Source organism: Dermochelys coriacea, chromosome 17 (assembly GCF_009764565.3).
Source record: "Dermochelys coriacea isolate rDerCor1 chromosome 17, rDerCor1.pri.v4, whole genome shotgun sequence".
Classification (NCBI taxonomy): Eukaryota; Metazoa; Chordata; order Testudines; family Dermochelyidae; genus Dermochelys; species Dermochelys coriacea.
Window position 1 is genome coordinate 14905428 of NC_050084.1, and position 23241 is coordinate 14928668.

General features: G+C 42.7%; 1 protein-coding gene across 1 annotated transcript in view; it reads right to left on the reverse strand.

The window, feature by feature from the left end:
* The window catches only part of AUTS2 (activator of transcription and developmental regulator AUTS2), a 983370-nt gene that overhangs the window by 774617 nt on the left and 185512 nt on the right, over positions 1-23241 (reverse strand).

Below are 23241 nucleotides of genomic sequence, written 5' to 3' on the forward strand. Positions count from 1 at the left end.
ATAGCCTTTTGATGGACGTGCCTTTATAAACAGCCTCAGAGGGAGAATAGAAGACTTCTCTTGGGGCTAGATCATTCCTTTGAGTCAGAGGAGCAGGTTAGTAAAGAAGCACCTCCTTCTATGTCCCTTCTCACTTCTCCCCTTAGCTGATAAAGCTACAAATATTAATTTCCAATGATAACATATAAAGCAAAATGAAATGGACTAACTCAATTCGACTGTAACCCTGATGTCGGATGTACAATTTGTCCTGTGCTTCTAAGCAGTCTTGAAATGGGACCATCTCTCTCACAGAAAAACCTAGGAAGTGGAAATGTAAAAGACTGGCAAAATGTGTGTTGTATTCCCCTCTTCCAGGGGCTGGTCCAATGAATGTTAACAGCCTGTGTGTTAACGAAGCTACTCCTTTAACTCAGTTGATCCCAGGTTCAAAGCCTCCTGACAACCCATGGAGAGGGGACCATTACAGAAGTAAATGCAATGCAATAAAAATTGCTTTGGAGATTGCACAGAGCAATGATGGACAATGGCATAGATGCACCCTAAGGACTTGGATTCTATGGGAGATATTGTCCCAGACCCGGTCAGCCACTCTTATATCTAGACAATAAAAGAGGGCACAAAGCACAGGGACTAGTCCTGCTTTAGTTCTGGGGTTGAGGAAGGGAGCGGGGGGGGGGGGGGGAGAGAAAGAGAGCGCTCGCACACAAACATTTAATTCCCTTGTAGAACAGATGACTGCTTTGTAATTTAGTAGCAGCTGCTGGCAACAAACACCACACTCTCATATTCCTATTAACCAAGCCACAGCTGATTTATTAAAGGCTCAGATACATCAAAACAAATGACTGTGACATCATTTATATTACTATTTACAGCTCTTTAATAGGGTTACATGAAGGGGCAACGCGGTAGAAATGGGAATCTAGTTACAAGCCTGTCAAACAGTAGCAGAGTATTTTCTTTTCAAGCCTAGGCAGTCCCTGTTTCATTTGCCACCAGCTACATACAGGACAGTGATGTGCTGGAAATAGAGGACTGAGTTGCTTGCAGGTATTCCCAAATTACGCATGTGCATGTCAACCCTCTGCTAGCCAATGCAATTCTTAGACAACCCACCCTCCATACCAGGGGGTTGTACTTGATCAAGTGTTGTGGCAACATCAATAACTGTGCTTGATCACTACTCTGCAGACAGGCTGTGTCATATACAACCAAATATCCATTGTACCTGTGGGTCACTTCGCATCCCATCATTCAGACATATAGTTCTCTTTACCAGGCAGCCTGCTGTGACCTTAGCCACCGATGGGTACCCACATCACCCGAGGCGAAAAGCCAGCACAGTACGAGTGAAACGGACGTGTGGAAAGAAGGCCTGCACAGTTTACACCACTTTCCCCCCCAATCACTACATCACATAGATTCTGCCCTGCACCTAAAAAGAACTCTACTTCCTGCTCCAACGAGACCACAATTCCTGCTGAAAGCAGTGCAGCTGCAACAGATCCAGGCTCCCTCATGACTAGTGCTTTGAAGGCAGAATTCCTTTGAAACGCTAGTCAGTACATCATCTCTGCTGACACCACACGTACCGACAACTAATCTCGACCATCCCTTGAAGAAATAATGTAGATAGTCAGCACAAGCTATGGAACACTATCTACCAAGATAATATTTGAAGCAATGACAGTCTCTCTCATCTAAAGGCTCTTTTCTTGCTGAGATGACATACTTAAAACGATTTTTAAATTAAAAGTGAGCTCTGTATCAAGAACAAACTCTTTATCAGAGGTGTCGATGGAGGCAAATGGCTGATTCCTTTTTCTTTTTTAGATTTCACATGGAATTCCCTCCCCGCCCTGCCAATTTTCAACAGATGTGGTCAAGACCCTGGTTTTCTCAAATCATAAAAGCTCCACGTAGTCAAATATTATGCTTCTGCTTTTTAAATATTTCCATTTAAATGTAGATTTTGACCTTCTTCCCAATGAAATATTAATAAGAGAATAAAATATATATTACTCTTCTTCTGAGGGAGAGGTCTCTTTCACACTCTGTCATTTTCCCTATCAGTTTTCTGAAGAGGATTTCTTCAAACCGCAATGGATTTCTCTCCAGTTCCTACCTTTTCAGGCTATTGTAGTTAAAAGCAGACAGGTGATCTTTTTTCCTCTTAAGATCTCAAGGGAAAAAAATATATTCTATTTCCATAGCTCAAAATAAAGTAAACAAGGATGGTAAAGTGTCTTTCCCAGCAAGATATAAAGGAAGGCTAATTCGATTTGAAATAGTTCTGCTCCCAAATAAGGAGACAGTATGAAGATTAAGTGAGATCTCCATGTCTTAATAATGGCTGTAGTTATTAAGTAGACTGGGGAATAAGACTCACAAATTGCTCTGTTAATCCATCTTTATCCTCACCATTATTTAATCCGCTGAATGATCTCCCTCTCTCCCATGTTATTTGTTTCTCTCTCTTACGTTGGTAAAGAAGCTGAAAACAACAAAAAATATCACACCGTGCTGTACTACAAATACACTTCTGTTTAAGGGGGTTGATTCTGCTGCCATTGATTTAAATGGGAGCAGAACTGGGTCCCAAGTATGTACTAGTGCACTAAATTGCCTCTGCACCAAAAGAAATGTTTCACCGATACAGAACATCCACTTTTAGAGGTAGTGTTAGAATGAACTTTAAAAGACTTGCACGAGACATAGGGTAAATGCTTTATGTATGTAACAAATTACTGTCCTGCTACACCAGCCTCTCTTTCAGTTACACCAACTTCTATTGCAGTTCTGTGGTGGATTACACTGCAAAGCGATCCGAGAGGTGGGGCAGGAAATAATTTTCAATTAAATGTTTAAACTATGGAAACATATATGACAGCTGAGAAATCTAGACCAGGACGTACTGAGACATTGGGAGGATCTGTAGCTGCCAGATGAGAAAAGTGTCTCGTGATGGAACTGCCCTGGGCTGAAAGCCTTCTTGGGTGGGCCATAAAATAGAAATTAGTAGGCTCTCAAACTTTTCTTACCAGCTTTTGTCTTTCATTTGGATGCTGGTGCCTCTCTACCGTCACTCAGGAAAAGTATCGATTCAGACTTTCAAGTGTATTGCCACTATCATTCAGGTTAATGGTATCCAAATTCTATCAGCACAGATCCTCATACACTCTGAAGTGGGATACAATATATTTTGGCTGGGATTTTGAAATGTATCTAAGAGTGAACCACCCAGCTCCCACTGAATTTCCATATCGACTCAGTGCCTAACTCCCTTAGATGTCTTCCAAAATTCCAGTTTTATTGATTTGTTTAAAAACACAAGCAAGGACAGTTCAACTTCAATTTGTCACAGCAGCAAGCGAAGGTAAAAGATCTGCACATACTGGCAGGCTGTCTTAGAGGTTTCATTACAGAGCTGTTTACAGCATTTATTTCTCCTGTTGTTGCTACTGTTTTCAGGGTCAAAGAACTGAGATCCCATTTCAGTAGCAGAGATCAGTGTCCAGGGAGCAAAGTACTTGAATTCCACATCCTTCCACAAAGACTTGATTCATATGCTGCTAATGGCTGGGCTTTTACCGTATGATCACATGAACACTGAAATTTATACCAATACAAGTGGCAATTCTAAGCCTAAGTAATATTATGAGCATCACTAATTAGCATTAGTGCAACTAGAAATTTTAAATGGAGCGGAACAACATGGGCACTGATTTATAATAGCATCCTCTATATCTAGTCAGGCTACATTAATTCATTTGAAGTTTTGATCCTGTGGAACCAAGTCCTTTTTGCAAAGGGAAACACACAAACACACTATTGACAGGAGCGTTCCGTCTGTAGATCTTTGTACATACTTTTCTTATAGCAACGACCCAAAACACTGCATTACTGCTACAAACCAGGGAGTTGTGAACCCATTACTGTAAAATACTGTAGTTCTGCATATATTTACTTTTAAACAAGGGACTCTCATACTTTTTAAACCATCAATGAACAAAGTCAACTGTCGTTAGTAAGCCCAGAGCCTAAAGAAAATATTAGTAGCTTTACTTCAGATATTCGACCGAAGATAAACAGACAGACAAAGGGAATAGCGACTGAACTTTAAGCAGGGCTGCAGAGGAATAAAGGAGTGATATTAGAGGACCACCACAAGTCCTGCGTGCCATTTAAGTCATGTATATATCCTCAAAAATAACCTACACTGGGGACATAAATAGGACTTTAAGGGGACATAAATGAAACTCAGGTCTTGGGTTGGCCCTACACATGGAGTGAATTTTACTACGAGTGAGTGAGTGTCTCTCTCCCTCCCACCCCAACCAGAGCAAAAGTCTGATTTTTTTTATGCCATGGTGGAATACTTAAAGGAGGTTTGCTTTCATTTTTCCTGTTCACTTACCTTTTTGAAGAGAATTTCAGGCCAATGAATGAAACCAGCTTGAGAGAGTAAGAAGCTAATTTTAATCACTAAAAAGAAGGAACAGTGCCTGCATCTCCACTGCTTTGCACTGCATGTGGACATTTACACCTGTGCAGAGAGGGAGCACATTGCCACCTCAATAGTATTACCTTGGCCTACCCCCACTTTGCACTAGTGTAAATGACTCCACAAGGTGCAAGGTAGTGGAGAGTCAGGCGCACAGAACAAAGAGCAGCATTCAAGTTCCCCCACCATGCGTCTCAGCCCTGACCTGGAAAAACCACTTTTGAGGGAAGAGAGTCAGAGTCTCCATGCTCTTTCTGCTGAGTCTACCAGCAAGGGTGCCAATTGCCTAAAGTATTCATCTACCTTAGTGGTTTCCATAGTACCCATCATCACAGTAACTAAAAGCCAATTAGTACAATTGGTGCCAACTGTGGTGTTGCTGCTGTCTCACTTGGCAACCTGTCCACCTCCACACAGATTGAGATGACCAATTCATTTTACATTCACTGACTGGCAGTCAATGCTAATTACTTTTTGTCACTAGAGACTGGGTCTAGATTTGAACTGAGTTGAGAGCACTGGAATCCATCACAGTTACCTAAACCATCCATGTCTTTTTCTCTGTTACACAGAACACAATAATCATTCCCAATGTCCATTCCAACTCAGTCTCCCTTGCTCTCCGACTTCATGGGAGAAGTGGCATTGCATTTTAGTATAACTACCTGAAAAGGGAAACTACATGGACATCCTATGGAGAGTGGATCAGAGTTTACATTCTGTGCCACATTTACATCTCCAGTGTTAATTAGAAAAAGGTTTGTATTAAATGAAAAGCTCCATTTAACATTATTTCCTCCACAAAAATAAGCTGGATAATACCAGTGAAAAGTGGGGTTTTTGCTAACGTAGCATGCAGCCTCCTAGCAAAAGGAAGCTAAGCTGATGAGCAGTAACTGATTTCTGTATCAAATAAGTGAGAATGTGCAACAAATTACTATACCCAAACAAACAAACCCGGTTCCCCCACCCTGTCCGCCCAATTTGCCTTTATGACAGAAATGAGTCAGTGCTGACTAATCGTATTATAGACAGGGGAAGCCTGTAATAAGCTTATAAAAATGGGTGTTTACTGCATCATTATTGTTCAGTGCTTGTGGAGATAATAAGAAAGCCATGGGAAGTAGAGTATGGAATAGAAATCTTACCAGGTATTCTTTGGAACAGAAAAAAATTAAAAAGCAGGCTGGCAAGCTGGAGTTGGGAAGCTTCTGAGAGATGGATCAGAAACAAGGAAGGAAGGAAGGTAGGTGGGGGGACAAGAGTCACCAGATCTGAATCACCAAAAGTGAACTTCCACAAAAGGAATTAGGGTGGGGGGATGGGGGTTGCTTTTCAATTCTATCTTGGAAGCCTGAGGATGAAAGCAAACCAGATCCAAAGTGAGAACGTTATAGACTATCACCCACACAATACCTTGGTGGGCATAAAGCCTTATTAGGGACAGTTTTGAGAATTTAAAGGAGGACCAATATCCCTGGTTCTACCTTAGAGGCTAGTTTTCAGAGCACTTGTAGATCCCATTGACTTCTACTGGAGCTATAAGATCTCAGCACTTCTTACTTTCTGGTCCCTGGACCACATTGCATTGCAGGGCCATCTGCACTGAGTAACACTGAGTTCCTGTAAAAAAGACACTTCTCCTGCTGAACAGGTAGAATTTTGAGGATCCAGGACTGTATTTTGTATAGCTATTTAAAAAGTAATACTATTCATCCTTATAGAAGAGTCGCACAGAATTTCCTCGAGAATGCTAACCTTTCTGAAGGGTTTATCATAGAATCATAGAACTGGAAGGACCTTGAGAGGTCATCTAGTCCAGTCCCCTGCACTCGTGGCAGGACTAAAGTGTTATCTAGGCAATTTACCCTGACAATTAGGAAGTTTTTCCTAATGTCCAACCTAAACCTCCCTTGCTGCAATTTAAGCCCATTGCTTCTTGTCCTATCGTCAGCAGTTAAGAACAATTTTTCTCCGTCCTCCTTCTTAACAGCCCCCTACACACTTGAAAACTTATGTTCCCCCTCGGTCCTCTCTTTTCCAGACTAAACAAACCCAATCCCTTCAATCTTCCCTCGCAGGTCATGTCCTCCAGACCTTCAATCACCTTTGTTGCTCTTCTCTGGACTCTCTCCAATTTGTTCACATCCTTCCTGAAATGTGGAGCCCAGAACTGGGCACAATACTCCAGTTGAGGCCTAATCAGCACAGAGTAGAGCAGAAGAATCACTTCTCATGTCTTGCTTACAACATTCCTGGTAATACATCTCAGAACGATGTTCACCCCTTTTGCAACAGCATTACATTGTTGACTCATATTTAGCTTGTGGTCCACTATGACCCCCAGATCCCTTTTCACAGTACTCCTTCCTACCAGTCATTTCCGATTTTCTATGTGTGCAACTGATTCCTCCTTCCTAAATGGAGTCCTTTGCATTTGTCTTTATTGAATTTCATCCTATTTACTTCAGACCATTTCTCCAGATCACCTTGAATTTTAATCCTATCCTCCAAGCATGAACCATCCTATAGGACTGAACCTTGTAGAAGAGTTTGGGGATCTTGTCTCTTCCGTCTCCAGTAACATATAAACCTCATTTTGCCAGAGCTGGAGTTACCATATCACAGGGCTACACAGACAGTGGTGGTAATGGAGTTAGGATCACCTGAGAGCAGCTGTCTAGGGGAATAGGCTTGCCCAGATAGGCTCTGTGGAGGAGTCAGAAGAACTTGGGCATTATCAGATCTAGGGGATGGTAAGCTTTGGGAAGAATTAGATGTACATTCAGTTTGCTTCACTGATGTGAAGATAAGCATTTCAGAGAAAGATGTTTGTGCTAAAAATGGTATTTTGATTTAAGGAGGATTATTGGTCGCTACCCCAAGGGGAACACAATTGCAGGGTCTGGACATAAGTCAGACCTGCTGAGGTGATGACAGTTGATACAGAGGGGACTGCAACCCCACTACCTGGTGTGAGAGCGAGACACTAGTATAATTTCACCCACCCCGAGAGAGAGGTGGCAGCTTGAGACCAGAGACTTGGAGGTATGCTGGGAGAGATTGGAAGGGGTCAGAGGTGCAGTTCATTTGGTAAGGGACACCTTTTAGCACTTGGATTCTGCTGCATACAGTGGCCAGAGTCCTCAGTTTTCAAGTCTAGATTTCCCTTGAAACAGTGAGGGAAAGCACACTGCTGGGTGTGCCAGGTTAGCAAGCAGCATATCATCTCTTACCAAGCAACTACCAGTCAATGTCAAAGTCCTATTTCAGACCTCAGGGATCCATTGCTGCCTTTGCTTTCCAGCTTGTTGAACACCCCAGCTGAGAATGGAAGGGGGAATGGAACTGAACCACGTTTGTCAGTTCAAGACCCTTTACAAAGTCATTGCTCCATATCTGTGAAAGGGATGGGCCAATATGACACCACATTTGTGATGGACAAAGGACAGTATGTGGGTGAAGCTTTCTGTTCCTACAGTCACAAAGGTCTCATCCCGTATGTTTATCTGACACCATTAACATCACTCTCTGGGGCACATGAAAGAGTGGACTGACCAGACATTGCCTCTCAGTTGAGAGTGCTGCCAGTGTCACCAGCCAGAAGGCCATTTACTAGCAGGGAGTACCTTTACAGTGGGGCAGTTGGAAACATTCATGGTCACCCATTTACTTTAGAGCAGAGGGAATTCATCTCTGATGTCAGCAACAACCGAGCGTACCTTGCTTTTCAACAGGACAACACAGGCTGCCTTAGGTTTCATCGACCATCACTCAGAACATGACGCTTTCTCTGGAGTACAGACTTGGTAATGAGGCAATTCCAATCCCAGCCTTCCTGACAACCAGGTGGGTAGGCTTCTTTCCCAAGACACCCTGCATTGCTTCTGGGGGGTTGCAGCCCTATGCTCATTATGAGAGCAACCTTCAGAGTCCTTCATTCTACAGAGCAACGGTACTCTCCCAGTATCGTCCTATTCTAGGAGCGTTCCCATGACAAATCTGAGCCTGGTGGTACAGTCCTTGTCTGTCTGAACAAATCCACTGAAGTGCCTGAATTTGGTACATTTCCCATCTCTCCATCATGACTGAAACAGAAATTTCCTGAAAGCAGACTACACAGTGCTTTTACATCTACTGATTATGCAGCTGCAGAAGCCACCTCTCTGAAATTATCTAGTCCAGAAAAAAAAAAAAAGAAAGAAAGGGAAGGGGGAAACCGATGGCCTTTTGCACCCGATCCTGGAACTCTGACATTTCTTCCAAATACATGTAAAGCCTCCTGATAGCAAAGCTCAGGAAATGGACTCACAATAGCTCATACGGTACCTCTCCATCAGGCAGTTCAATAAATCCTGGCAGCGCTGTGATTTGTGTTAGGAGAATGAGCTTTTCAAGAGCAGAACTATCACTTAAACACCGTCAATAATCTCTCTGTCAAAAAACCTCTGGGTAACCTGACCGACACTTCAGCAGCTTAATTTATAGATGTGCTGTTTGCCTGCAGGGTATTTTATGCAGCCGTCAATAGGCTACATATTGGAAGCGGATATTACCCCAAATGGCTCTGCAGATTTCGTAAGGGAAGTCTGGGAGCATATAGGACAAGCCTTCCACTTGTGTGTGGCTGGATTCTCCACTCATTTACCCCGGTTTGAGGTCAGTGGAGTTGCTCCCCATTCACACTGCTAGAAAAGAGAGCAGAATGCAGCCCTTAGGATGCAGAATCTGGGCCAGACTTTGGTGAAGAAAAGAGGTGTGTGGACAAGAGTAATGGAGCCTTCTCATGTACATGGACCAGTTGCCGGGTGGCTGGGGAGTAGATCCACAGCTCATTCCAAAAAGGGAGACAACAGGAATGATTCTGCATATGCTGGGGAAAACAAACAGTGCCCATTTCCAGGGGGACAGAGCTGCCACTAGAGTGCAGGCATTCTCAGAAGCCCCAGGAGGAATTCTGGCTGAGTTAGCCAGAATTCATCCTACATCCAGCTTCCAATGCAGCCCACCCTGCCTTTTCGCCACAGCATAGGGCTGTGCCTTCAAAGCATATTCTAGCCCAAGCCTTGTGCAATTTTTTTTTTTTAAGTTTTTTTCCCGCCCCAGGAACAGCACCTGATTGTGGAGCTCACTGTAAATGCCTAAAAAGACTGAAAAAGACCAAAGGACAGACAATAACCCCGTGTTGTCACTGAAGCTGGAGGAAATCCCTCCACCCCCCTTAATGTGCTCAGACAGAGAGCTCATTTGCGCTTGACACCTGGAGCTCTGGCCTACTGTCACTGAACAAGTTAACAAGGGGGAAAAATATGTAAAACAAAACCCAGTCTCTAATGACAAGCCAATCGCAAAAGGAACTGCATGTTTGGTTGGGATACATTCAGATGCTTATCCCCACTTTATTGGTACTATCCCAATCTACTGAGCTGGCAAAAATATGCCTAGAAATTTCATGAGAAACAGGGATTCCTGATGTTTCCCCGATTCTGATTCCCACAAAAAATAATGCAAGCATGACTTCTTTAGAGCATTCAGAAACTACCTCTTCCACTCTTGGGTCCCTGTCCTGCAAGTTACGTCACAAGCTACTCCACATGCACGGGCTCAGTGGGACTTCAATGGGGTTCTGTATAGGCACGAGGATCTGCCCAGATGCTTTTGGGATTAGGTTCTTAATTGTCAGTCTGAAAGGCTAAGGAACAATGCTGAAAAAAATAAATGCAGCCTCCAGAACGTATGGGATCTGGTTCTGACTCTGCATGAAGGTTCAAGGGAGCTCTACAGGTAAATATTTTATTGTAAATGGAACACCCAGCCAGAGAGGGGGAATAATATATGGGGTGAAGAATAGGAAGCTGTAGGGCTGTGGGTTGGGTGCTTGGTCTTCCCCCCCTGAACGTATAGCACTGTCCAAAAGAAAAGTCTGGATTTCATTTATTCCTGGCTCTGGGCACTGGTCAAGCAAGAATGATTCTGAGTTAGAGCATCAGGGACAGATTCCAGGTAGACATACTATAATCGCCATATCCTAGAAGTTTGACAATTGTGAGCTGTTTGAACAAGAATTAAAAGGGCTAGTAGCTTGCTCCTCGAGTAGGGGAAATATTTTTACAGAGCAAAACTCAAGCAGATGTTTATAGGTCAACATTTTCAGCAAAAACTGGTCAAACAAAACTGAACATGTAAACCACCCCAGCCTACACAAAAGCTCACATCTCCATCTAGACTTTATGGTTTGGGCATAACTTTGGCTACATGTGCACAGCCCGAACTGCAGTGACCAAATTCCTAATGGCCCCCAGCACTTTCCCCAGCCAATGCATACTCATCCTGTTCCCTTTCAACAACCACACAATTTACCCATCACTGGCATCTGCCTATAAAGCTAGGATTATGTTCTAGCTCTGACAATGAGACAGAATTAAACTGCCCTTGCAGCAGCTCTGTTCATCAGATTAAGCTGAAAAAACACACTTGCTCTGCATAGAGTCACACAGCAACAGATGAATCCCATAAATCCCAGTCAACAATGGCCCCTCTTATCCTTACAGTAATCTCAATAAGAACATCGACAGAGGCAGGTCATTCTCGCAGTGACTGCCTGTTTAAAAAAAAAAAAAAGTTAAATTCTGGGATTCCAAACACAGATGGTACTGCACCTTCCTCTGTAAGCTACAAGGCTACAATTCCAGCTTGGGATCTACCTGTGAAAGTCAATGGTGAAGAGTTAGCTAAAAATCAGCTGCTCAGCCTGCAGCTTTGCATGAACAGAAAAACTTTCATTGTGCATGCAAATACTCACAAACACACACTATGGGGAGGGAAGAAGGCATTAGACAGCTTTAAATTATTTTGATCAGCTAGCCCAAACTAAGCTCTGCATCTACCAGCTGATTCTCTCTCGCTCGCTTGCCCTCCTAATTCTCCAAAACTAATGAATTCAAAGTACCAGACTCTGCCAAAGCCAGAGAACTAATCAGTCCCCAGGTTCATTATATTGTAATGAAAAGCATCACGTATATGCATAACTTCTACTGGATAGAATCAGCACATGCATCATAGACCCTGTACATACTGCTGGAAGGTAACAGAGCTCAGAACAGGAGGAACCTCCATTTTTGGAGCGTGAGAATCTGGAATGCTTCCCCAGTACTGCCGCGCAGTTCCCAAGGCAGCATAGCTAGCAACCACCATGAAGTGCTAGGTAGCCACAGATTTGTTACGATATCTTGTCTTACGGGGGAATCAGGCATGCTTGAGTCAAGTCCACCAGCCCCACCCAGTTCAAACTGAAACTGCTCAGTTCACCTACAAGATAACTAAATTAACAGCGTTCCGTCACTGATGCCTTTCATAAAAGCCATTTGATGATTCTAAATTCAGCAGTGCATGTGCTACCTTCTGACATTAAGAATAAACAGGAGCACAGCCCCTTTGATTGGCCTGATGCTAGCTGCTTAGCAGATTGATCCATTTGCTTGCTAATGTTAACTATTAAGATTCTGTGTGGCCTGGCTACATCCTTCCTAGCATGGCATGAACACCTGCTGTTCTCTGCCTCAGAGTCTTCTCCCCTTTTTAATACACCAATTGCTGTCTGGGCTGTGGATTAAACTCAGATTCATGCAGTGAGGAAAGCTCTTGGCTAAGCCACAGCCTCCAAATTATTTCTACAGGGATATTGACGGAATTGATTTATGCTGCATGTTTAAACATTGTGTCAAAAATATTTACTTAATCTCTTTTCCACCCTTTCTGTCCTTGTTCTCAGAGCAGTTGTAAGAGTAGCTTGTGACGTCTATGAGTAGCATGGCCCAATGAGAGATCCGCACTCGGCCACATGTCCCATGTCCACGGCTATGTGACATGGAGTACGTCTAGGCAATCAGACGCTGTTGTACTTGTATACTGTTGTATTTAACATTAATATTTAGCAGGCTTTTTTCCTTCCCACAGAAGCCTAGACTCCACCTGAAAGCCTAAAATGGACTGATTTGTCAGAGGGCCAAATTCTGCCCTTAGCCACATGGAGGCAACTTCCAAATACAGTATTAAAAACAGGAGATGTGCAAATGTAATTGAACACAATTCTCCCCTAAATTGGCAAATGCTTAAATAGCCTCTCTGCTTTGGAAACTGCTTGTGTAATGGGAAATCTGTATATGTATGTATGGGCCTTATTTGGTAGGGTTAATTTTTCACTGGAAAAAAGTAATCCATTTCTATCTATGTGTACCTACATACACAGCTATAGCGATGTCACATCTAACACATAGTACAGGAATATACCAGAATAAGTGGTAGAAGAGCTAGGGTTTTAGACCATCAAGCACCTCTAAGTACCACATATTTCAAGCGTTCTGCTGTCTAAATCCAGCTCTCTCTCTATATTCCACACTGACAACCCCCATTTTCATACTATCGGAGCGCCTGAGAATCTGATCTTTACAGATGGGAAACAAGCATTGGAAAGGCCCAGATTTTAAAGGTATTTAGCATTGCTCCACTCACCTACCTGACTTAGGCACTGCAAAGCTCAGTGGAGCCATACCTAAATACTTTTCAAAATCTGAGCCTAAATGACTTGCCCAAGGTCACACAGGAAGTCTGTGATGGGGCAGGGAATAGTCTCCTGTGTCCCAGACTAATGCTTTAATCCTGGAACCATCCTTCTTCAGGAGCACTCACACCTCTTGCTACCACACCTGTTTATAAGCCCACCTAGCTTATATGTGGTCAGTGGTGGTGTTTTTTTAAATGGGACTTTGCCTTGCTAAGAGGGTATAGTCAAGTTGTCCCCTACACATTTATACATGGTAAACTCACCAGCTCCATTCAGGCAGAGGATGAAGAAGTGAAACGCTGGATGATCAGTTTTTTCCCCCTAAAGCTGATTGATTTTTTTTCTTTTCCTTTTCATGAAGCATTAAATTAATCAATCAATCTATAAGCCATTTCCATCCCTCCTTCACCTTAACAAAAAGAAACATTGCCAAGGAAAAACACTGCAGTGGCATCATCTGGGTTGATCTTTAACACTTCTCTAGTACCGGTAAAAAGGGCCAAACTGGCAGCACCCCTTGGCAATTTCATTCACTACTGATCTGCCCCAAAAGGGACTATGCAGGCAGTGAATGGGCAGAGCAAGTTTCCTTCCAACAAATTTTGTCAATGGTTCTCAGCCTTGATCTCTTGGGGCAAGCAGATAAATCAGTCTCTATAATCCTTTCAGTGGCAAAACTACCAGTAATGATGAGAGTTAGTTTGGGTTTAGATGGTGGCTTCTGGACACTTGCCTGGTGGTAACTGGACTGAGGTAAAACAACTCATTTCACTTTGGCAATCAGAACATCATCAGTGGAGAGGCAGCATGCTCTCGGCACTGGACTGGGACTCAGCAGACTGGAGTTCAATTCCCAGCTCTGTCATTCACCTTCTATGCAACGTCAGTCAAGCCACTTCCCCTCTCTATTTCTATTCCACACTTGGTCTATTAAGACAGTCCCTGCCTTGGACGGTCTCTTGCTATGTGTTTGTACATTGTCTAATACAATGGGTCCTCAATCTCAGTTGGGCCCTTCAGGCACTATTGTGATTGAAATGATTTATCACCCCAGATGACGTTACCTTTTAGTCACTAAAGAGTTTAATTCAGCAGTCTAGACTTTATTTCCTTCTAGTGGAAAAATCCACAAAGCAACCGACTCCAAAAAATTGCAGCTGAACGAGCATATTGCTAGAGCGACACAGCATCATAGGTGAATTTCTGTGCTATTTCTCATCTACCTGCTATGCCGGAAGCTAACACCTCAGTAACCCCAAGGAGACCATGGGTTGCAGAGGAAAGCAAAGCTGAACATCTACTGATCACCAGGTGGATGACAAGGCAATCATATACGTCTATACAATGTAATGTGCTTGCTCTGCTGAAATCCCACCTCCCCAGAGGAATGAAGAGACAGATTTTGACACAAATCTGTACCTGAGCAGTAAACTGCAAGCTGCCTTCTCCAGACAACTTGTGATGAAACAAATGAAAGTGAACAAAAATGCCAGGAGTGAATGAGAGTCTCTCCTCGCCTTCCTGAGTAATGAAAGCCATGTGGTGAACCAAACAAGCAAAGCATAGCTTCTGACAGGAAGTTGGCTTGAATAAAGTAAGATCCATCACACATCTTCACCAGCTACTCATACCAAGCGAAGGTGTGTGTGTCGTTTGGAGATGTTGAACTAAACACAAATAAATGCACACAGCTTAACGTAAGTGTACTATAGGTGCTCAGATACCACAATAATGGACACATTAAGAACGCCCAAATAGACCAGATTAATAGTTCAGGCACATACCTCTGCATTTCACAGTTCCAGTCAGGATTCATGCTGGGGTTTTCAGAAGTGTTTAAGGGAAATGGGTGCCTAATTCACCTAAGCTCTGTTTCAAAACTTCAGCCTAAAAGCTTAAGTGACAGAATTCCACAAGGAAATCTGTTCCTATGAGTCTACCCCAGAATAGCCAGATTCCAAAACTTTTGGAGGTCCAGTTCTCATCTACACACCAGGCCATTAAATTCGAAGTCACTCTCTCATTTAACACATTTACCTCCTCTATTCCCTCGTTATTTGTTCTCCAATAAAAAAGTATCTCACAGGTAAGCATTGCACCTTCATTAAGCAGAAGTCTCTCTCCTGGTTGTAAGCTTTGGGTTGCCAGCCCATCTAAATTTTGTGGATACCCTGTGGACTTCATCTTGATCCCACTGACGTTAACAGGAGTTGTCTTGTTAACTTCAGTTAAAGAACTGGGCTCTGCAGGACATTAAAAAGTCCTCATGTCTTTTTCAGAGACAGCAGGACATCAGCCCAGGACACTGAGTGGTGCTGAAAGCACAGTTCCATAGGTTTGTTCCACTGAATTTACTCTGAAGGTGGCAACAGCTCGGGACAAACATTGCACAGAATGAGCGAGGTAGTATGTACGTATTGCCACTGCCCTGCAATAGCTGAGATCAAAACAGTCCGTTTGTGTGTCATAGGCTCTATGCTGCAAACAAAGAGATTCTTCTTTAGGTCAAACGTAAAGGATCCGAGTTCTAGGCCCACTGTTGCTGTGGAATTCTAAGTAGCAATACAATGACAACCATGAAGTCCTAAGTGGCAACCAATTTCTTGCAGTATATCCACCAATTTGTTACAGTTAAATACAGTAGGTGAAATAAAGGGGAGGGAGGGAAGATACCTATATTTCTTCAAACTTTGACAAACTTTTGGTTTCACTTCTGATTTACTTAGTAGTTTCTGTCAGTGAAGGTTTGTATTAAGTGACCCATTACTTCCTTTCCAACATATGGGTTTGAACCCTGATGTTCTAGTATGTGTAGATCCAAAACTTCTTGTCAGTTTGATTCAAAGGGATATATTGCCCTGGGTGTCATGTGAAACTGGGCCCAGCTTTATGTGCTTCTCTGAAAACCTGGGCTGAGTTATAAATCTGCAATGGAACCTGAAATCCAGAAAGCAGAGTTATGAAACTCCAGATCACACTAACACTTTGGACAGCTTTAGTTCTCATTAGCTCATGACATGGTTTTCCCAACCTTAGATATTAGAAAGGTGTAAGGCTAGTGTCAACCCAGAACCGGTCTTCAGTTTAATGCTACTCAGTAACCAGCAAATATGTAAAAGTAACGTACACACTGAGTTATACAGGACAGGCTAAGCAACGCAGACCCCTCTATTCAGGACACAGCAGCCTGCGTGCCCTGTTAATGCTATTGCTACATGAATGAAATATCTTTAGAAAACGTCATACAATTAATAACACTTTTCATGGCCCTTCAGCCAAGTTAGTAAATGAGTTAAGACTCCTGAAATTAATTTAGTCACAAAGCATCACTGAAATGTGTCTTCGTTTAGCAAGCGCAACAGGCCAAACCAAGCGTCTTTGGATTATGGAGAAAAATGAGACATGGGGTTTGTTTCTTACAACTATTACCTGTGCAAGTTTCAGCTGTAGTCATCAGAGCCCTCAGATCATTTGTTTGAGGCAGTCTTTTTCTGCCATTTTCCAAATGCGCGCGCGTGCGTGCGCGCCCATACACACACGCCTTGTTGCAGAAAAGAAAGTCATAGGTTGGAGTGGTCCTTTGACTTTTAGGATCTAACCACTTGAAAGCATCTGGTGGCAATAACAGGCTAGACACTTGAGTTGTTCAGAACGATTTTTGTTTGTTTGTTTCTGGTGTCTTTAGGAGGAGGTAATCCTTGAGATTTGCATCTCATTTCCAAGAATGCCCTAGGGTTCTTATAGCAGTTGAAATCTTACAGAATAAACATACTCCCCTGATTATAATTACATTATTAAATATGATTGCTTTCCTCTTCTATGAAAAATATTTAAAAGCAGTAATAGGGAAGATCGCTAGAACGCATCTAGTGGGAAACAGGTAGAAGATAAACACAATAGCAGATAAAGGAAAGAGAATTTCACCTCTAGACTTCTGTGTGTAAAACTGACTCTTTGGCCTATTATTTCTCTTACGATAGTATTAAGCATGGTACAGACAGACAATTAATCCTACATGTCAGACAGAACACAACATGAGACAGACACATTGGGGGAAGGAGTACAAGGGAGTGGAAATAAGAGTCAAATATGATCCCCAGGGCAAGCAATTAAACACCCGTGGCTCACTGGGGTCAGCTGACTCAGGCTTGTGGGGCTTGACTCAGGCTGTAAAATTGCTGTGTATACATTCAAGCTCAGGCTGGAGCCCAAGCTCTGAGACCCTGTGAGGGGAAAGAGGATCCCAGAGCTCAACATCTACACAGCAATTTTAGCCCCGTGAGCCTGAAAAAGTTGACCCAGGCCAGCTGTATAGACATACCCTAAGCAATCTGAGTTTGGTGCTCAGTCAGATACTAATATTCTGCATTACTTGACCTAAACATTTGTGCAGAGTTGTAAGGCAATACTAAAAAAGAATCTTCCCTCCACCACACAGCAGAAGCAATCTCTCTCTCTCATACTTTGCAGTATAGATCCTTTCATTGGTCTCTCTCATAGCTCTTTTAGATTAAATAAACCCCAAGAGCCTATGAGTTCTAGTTACACCCATTTTACAGATGGATTAACTGAGGCAAGGGGCATTTTTAAATACCTCAAGCTACTAGACAATTCAAGCACTATCTGCACACAGGATGCCTAGGATGACCCATGGAGATGCTGCAGGACTGAAGGACATTAGCTGAAGTCATAGTAATCTTATAAACCAGTTAGTGCCAAAAAGGAGATCACAAACCTGTAAGTTTCAGAGGTTCACGACCACCCTCTCTTTATGGCTAGTTAGGAGAGGGGTTCCTGAAGCCAATGGGGAGAAGGGATCCCAGAAGATCTCTCTTGTAACATGGTGTCATGGGGTGGAATTGGTCGAGAATCACTGCTGTAAGGGAAACTGTCATGCTACTGAATACTTTTTAGAAAAAGCTAATTAAAAGAAAAGAAGTGTTTTGATTATAAGCAGTCCGGTGCAGCAATGTGAAAGTATTCCGGTCCCAATTTCCATCTCTGAATGCCTTGCACTGCAGAGGGTTTTCTAAACTATACATTTACACGAAAACAAAATACACAAAGTGTCAAGAGAAGTACCAGCAGAAATACAGCTGGGAGTGGGGGGAGGTGGGGGAGGAGAAGTGTGCCAAAATAACACACAGTATAATGTAGTAGTTAAACTGCTTGAGACCACTTTTCTGCATTCAAGAGCCTCCACTCAAGTGTTTTCACTAAGCTTTGCATGTCTAACAGCCCCACAGGGTTGCAGACAGTGCAGGAATCAGACTCAGCAGTGCTTCTTCAATGGGCTCTGGAAAAAAAAAAAAGTTACATATAAGTGAGGCCTACCACACAATAAGCAAAGTCTAACCCCCGGAATGTTAAAAATCCTCATGTGTCTGGCAGTCCAATTAAAGTGACATTTTCAGCAGCCTGACTCTTTCCCCACTGCATTTCCTCCTGCTGCAGCCTGAATGTCCAAAGTAGTCGTAATAATAAATAATAATAATACCACCACCATCATCCTATACTTAAACACTGGTTTACTGGAGGTCTTCCCCCCGCCCCATAACCTCTAATTGGGAGAATGTACTATGATTGTTAATCTAACTCCAGTGCTACTCTAAAAGGAACACTGGTTAAAAAGAGAAGATCTAAAGAAAGTATGAAAAATCCTAAATTGGCTAGCAGAGCAGAGACCGCTGATCAAGAGACTTTCACTTTAGCTTTTCAAATTCGATGAAGCTTGCTACTCCAATCTTTCCCATTCACACATTTTTTCCACAATAATAAAAACACAGTCAGGGCTAATAAATGGCCTCAGCCGGAGGAGAAAAGCATTGAAAACCCTTTTATTCCAAAGGTTTGGAGTCATTTGGGTAGCACATGCTTCAATGTAAAAGTGGTGCCTTGAACTTCCCTATGGTGTGACGTAAGAGACGACCATTATGAAACAAACTAAAGGTTCCAATTATAAAAGACCATGAGCAACGACTGACCTTTGAGCACTTTGAGATCTACAAGGGATAGATATTACTACTACTAGTGCTTGCTGGGCATAATGGAAATTGAACATGCTTAGTTCCTGGCATACACCTTTCTTTGCTACTTAAGGGTCAACACTCAGTTTTTGTACTGTAATAACGAAGCCGGTTAGGGGTGTGATTCGTTTTTATAGATATAGACATAACGGTTTGGTAACCTATAGGTCTATGATGTTAGATCATTGTAAAGGTGCTTATCTTAGTATAGCTTAGGACCCTGAGGAATAAGCTGATAACCTGAGAGATGTGCTGCCTGTCTGGAGCCTGCGTCTGAGACATATAAAAAGAATGCAGAGGCTCATCCCCATCCCTCTGATCATAACCCTTGCTGCTCATTCACGTGGGCACAAAGGATACTGCGAAGTCTGAGCCACATCAGCAGTGACTATAGGACTCTGGGAACAAGGGTGAAGAGGTCGGGGCGCAGGTTGCATTCTCATCCATCCTCCCAGTTGAGCATAAGGGCTCAGGCAGGGACAGACGCACCCTGGAGAAGTCTAATGCAGAGCTGTGCAGATGGTGTTGATGGGAGGGCTTTGGCTTCTTCAATCATGGGATGCTGTTCTAGGAAGAATGTCTGCTGGGAAGAGATGGGCTCCACTTGACCAAGAAGGGGAAGAGCATCTTCATGCCCCCACTCACCAACCTAGTGAGGGCAGCTTTAAAAGTAGGTTCAAAAAGGCAGGTGACAGAAGCCCACGAGTAGGCAACCTTAACAGAGGATCAGATGTTGGCATGGGAGAGAGGGGGATGTGGAAAATTACAATAGGGTCATAGAAGAAATGAGTGAACTTCTTAGACATCTTTACACAAAGGCAAGGAGTATGGAGAAGAAAAAGGAAACACTGGAAGTATTAGGTCATAAGCTAACTTATGACCTAATTGGTGACACCAGAGACTTGGTGGGATCCGTCTCTGTTACGGAGAGGCACAGCTTGCTCAGGAAGGACAGGCAGGGTAAAAAGCGAAGAGGTGTTGCATTAAACATCAAGAATATATACACTTGTTCTGAGGTCCAGGAAGAAGTGAGGCAGACCAGTTAAAAATTTCCAGATAAAGATAAAATGGGGTGGTGAGGGAAAAGAGGAGTGATGTCATAGAAAGGGTCTGCTATATATCACCAAATCAGTAAGGGGAGGTAAGTGAGGTATTTCTAGAACAAATATCCAAAACACGAGAGGGGACTTTAATTACTGAGGCATCCATTGGAAGAATGCACTATAGCAAATCACAAAATGTCCATTAAGTTCTTTGAATTAACTGGGGACAACATTTTGTTTCAGAAAGTGAAAGTAGTAACCAAGGGGACAGACATTTTAGTCTTGATTCTGACCAGGAGGGAGGAAATGATGGCTAATCTGAAAATGGAAAGCCATTTAGGTCAAAGCTGTTTGTGAAATGATGATCTCATGATTCTAAGAAAAGGAATGAGTGAGATCTGCAGAATAAGGACAGTAGACTTCAAAAAAACAGCCTTTAACAAACTCAGAACTGGTAGGTAAGGTCCCGGGAGAAGAAAACTTAAGGGATAAAAGGAGTTTGGGCAGCTCTCAAGGAGACAATATTAAAGGCAAACTGCAAACTATTCCAATTCAAAGGAAATATAGGAAAAGCCCAATATAGCTTCAACAGGAGCTTTTTAAATGACCTGAAAAATCAAAAAGGAACCCTATAAAAAGTGGCACCAGAGAAATTAAAAAAAAAAAAAAAAAAAAAAAAAAAAAGAGTACAAAAGGACAGTACAAGCATGTAGGAACAAAATCCGAAAGGCTAAGGCATAACATGAGTTATACCTAGCAAGGAACATTAAAAACACACCACAATAAATATATAGATATATTTAAATATATTCGGAACCAAAAAAAAAAGACAAAGCAACGTGTAGGCCCTCTGCTTAGCAGGGAAGAAGGGCTAGTAACTCACAACAAGAAGGCGGAGATGTCTATATTGCTTGTCTTCACTAATGATTAATGAGATTAATGGTTAATGGTGACCAGATATTATGCACAATTAATATTAACAAGGGGGTAAGGAATGCAAGCCAAAATAGAGACAAAGCAGGTTAAAGAATATTTAGGTAAATTAGACGTATTCAAATGGGCAGGGCCAGATGAAGGAATGTGTGAATGGGAAAGACTGGATTAGCAAGCTGCATCCAATTTGAAAAGCATTTACAAACTAAACAGGCAAGACCAACAAAGTATGAGAGGCAGGATGGTTCAGTGATTTAGGGCACTAGCCTTGGACTGGGAAGAGTCTATTCCCTGCTCGGAGTCCAGCTCTCCTTAGCCACAATCCAATGCCTCAACTGCAGGTCCATCTCAACTGGCAATACCACGGTTAACTCAGCCCTGCGCCTCTTCTCCTGTAGATGAAGACTGACGGCTTTATCAGCTTTTGTAATACTGTCTCTCCACGCATGCTTTAATTTTAAATGAGAGCTGAAAAAAACAAACCAACCGCGTTTCCTGTTCAGTATTCCCTGCTGAGGCAAAGCTTCCAGGGACTACTTCCTAAGGAAGGAGCCATTCGTTTTAGTTTGAGTTTTACCAAGGGGTGGGGAGAAGTGCTGGGAAGGGTATTTAGACACTTAAGAAAATGTAAGCTGTTTATTTCTGAGTGTCTGTTTCTCAGTTGATTTACCGTATTACGACAAAGTGAATCTCATATTTATAGATTACAGACTGCAGGAGAGGCATTGCACACAAGACTGCTCCTTTGATATTGACTCAGAATTAAGAGCATGTTTTCTCCTCATTATATGGACAAGAAACATACTGGCAGCACAGCTGGACTTCCTCAAGGGGCATTTCTTCTCAATACAGGCAGCAACATATGGCTGTGGCTCCTAAGAACATGAAACTACATATAATGATATTGACAGGTTTGAAGATAAGGCAAAGATAGCTTCGGACACAGAGGATTCTGACTCAGGCCATGCAGTGGTAAGAAGGAACTGGAGAGGGAATGGTCCGGACCGCCTCTTATATCCTCAGTGCAGATCACGAGAGGAGCAACTGAGCATGTGCACATATGGAATACAGATAGGGACCTCAGGTCAGACTGGCTGAGACCCTGAGGTTTTTTTCCACCTTCCTCTGCAGCATGAGGCACAGGTCACTTGGAGATTTAAACTAGTGTAAATGGTGAATTCTCTATGACTTCAATCTTTAAACCGTGATTTGAAGACTTCAGTAACTCAGCAAGAGGTTAGGGGTCTATTTCAGGAGTGGGTGAGGTTCTGTGGCCTGCAATGTGCAGGAGCTCAGACTAGATAATTACGAAAGTCCCTTCTGACCTTCAAGTCTCTGAGCATATGCATATTCACATGTGGAATACAGATAGGGACAGCACTCGAAGACTACATGGCTGTGGCTCACTGCTTCCTCTTGATGGGGGTGCATTAAGCAGGTCAATTAAAAAAGGGCTGAGTACTTTGAAGGTCTGCAGCTATGTAGTCTATGTTGCTAGCATGGAAGTTGACTAGTAAACAGAGAGCTCACGATGCTAAGTCAGTTTTATTTTTTTGCTGGGAGTCTGCAGCTCCTGCAGAGATTGAACCAACAAAAGCTGGAGAGCACTGTAGTTCAGTGGTTGGAACAAGAGATTGGAAGCAAGGTTTAGTGAGCTCTTCCTGGCTCAGCAACAATTTATTGTGCAAGACCAACCGCTCAAACAACATGGGATGCAACGTCTCAAAACCACTTAAGTCATTTCGGGTCACAAATCCCATTTAAAAAAAAAACTCAATGGGACATGTGCTCCTAAGTCATTTACGCACGTTCAAAAATCTCCACATACCTGGGATCTCTCTCTCAGCTTCCTCATCTGTAGTGGTAGAAAGGCTTAACAGTCTCTAAAGCACTTTGAAAGCCTCTGAAGTAAGGCCTGTTTAAGCTATTATTCCCCAGCAAAAATGGAGCATTTATCTAGTATATGAGAAGTGCTGGAAAACAACAGGGAGCCCCAAGTTTCTGCCACTTATCAGACAGTATGGGAATAGGAGAAAGAGGAAAGAATACAATATTTTTAATCGAAAACAAACACTTAAACAACTATGGGGTATTGGCCACAGGAAGAAAGTCACTTTATCCTGTCTACAAGTCTACTGCACAAATAGTGCGTGCCTTTACATATCAGGC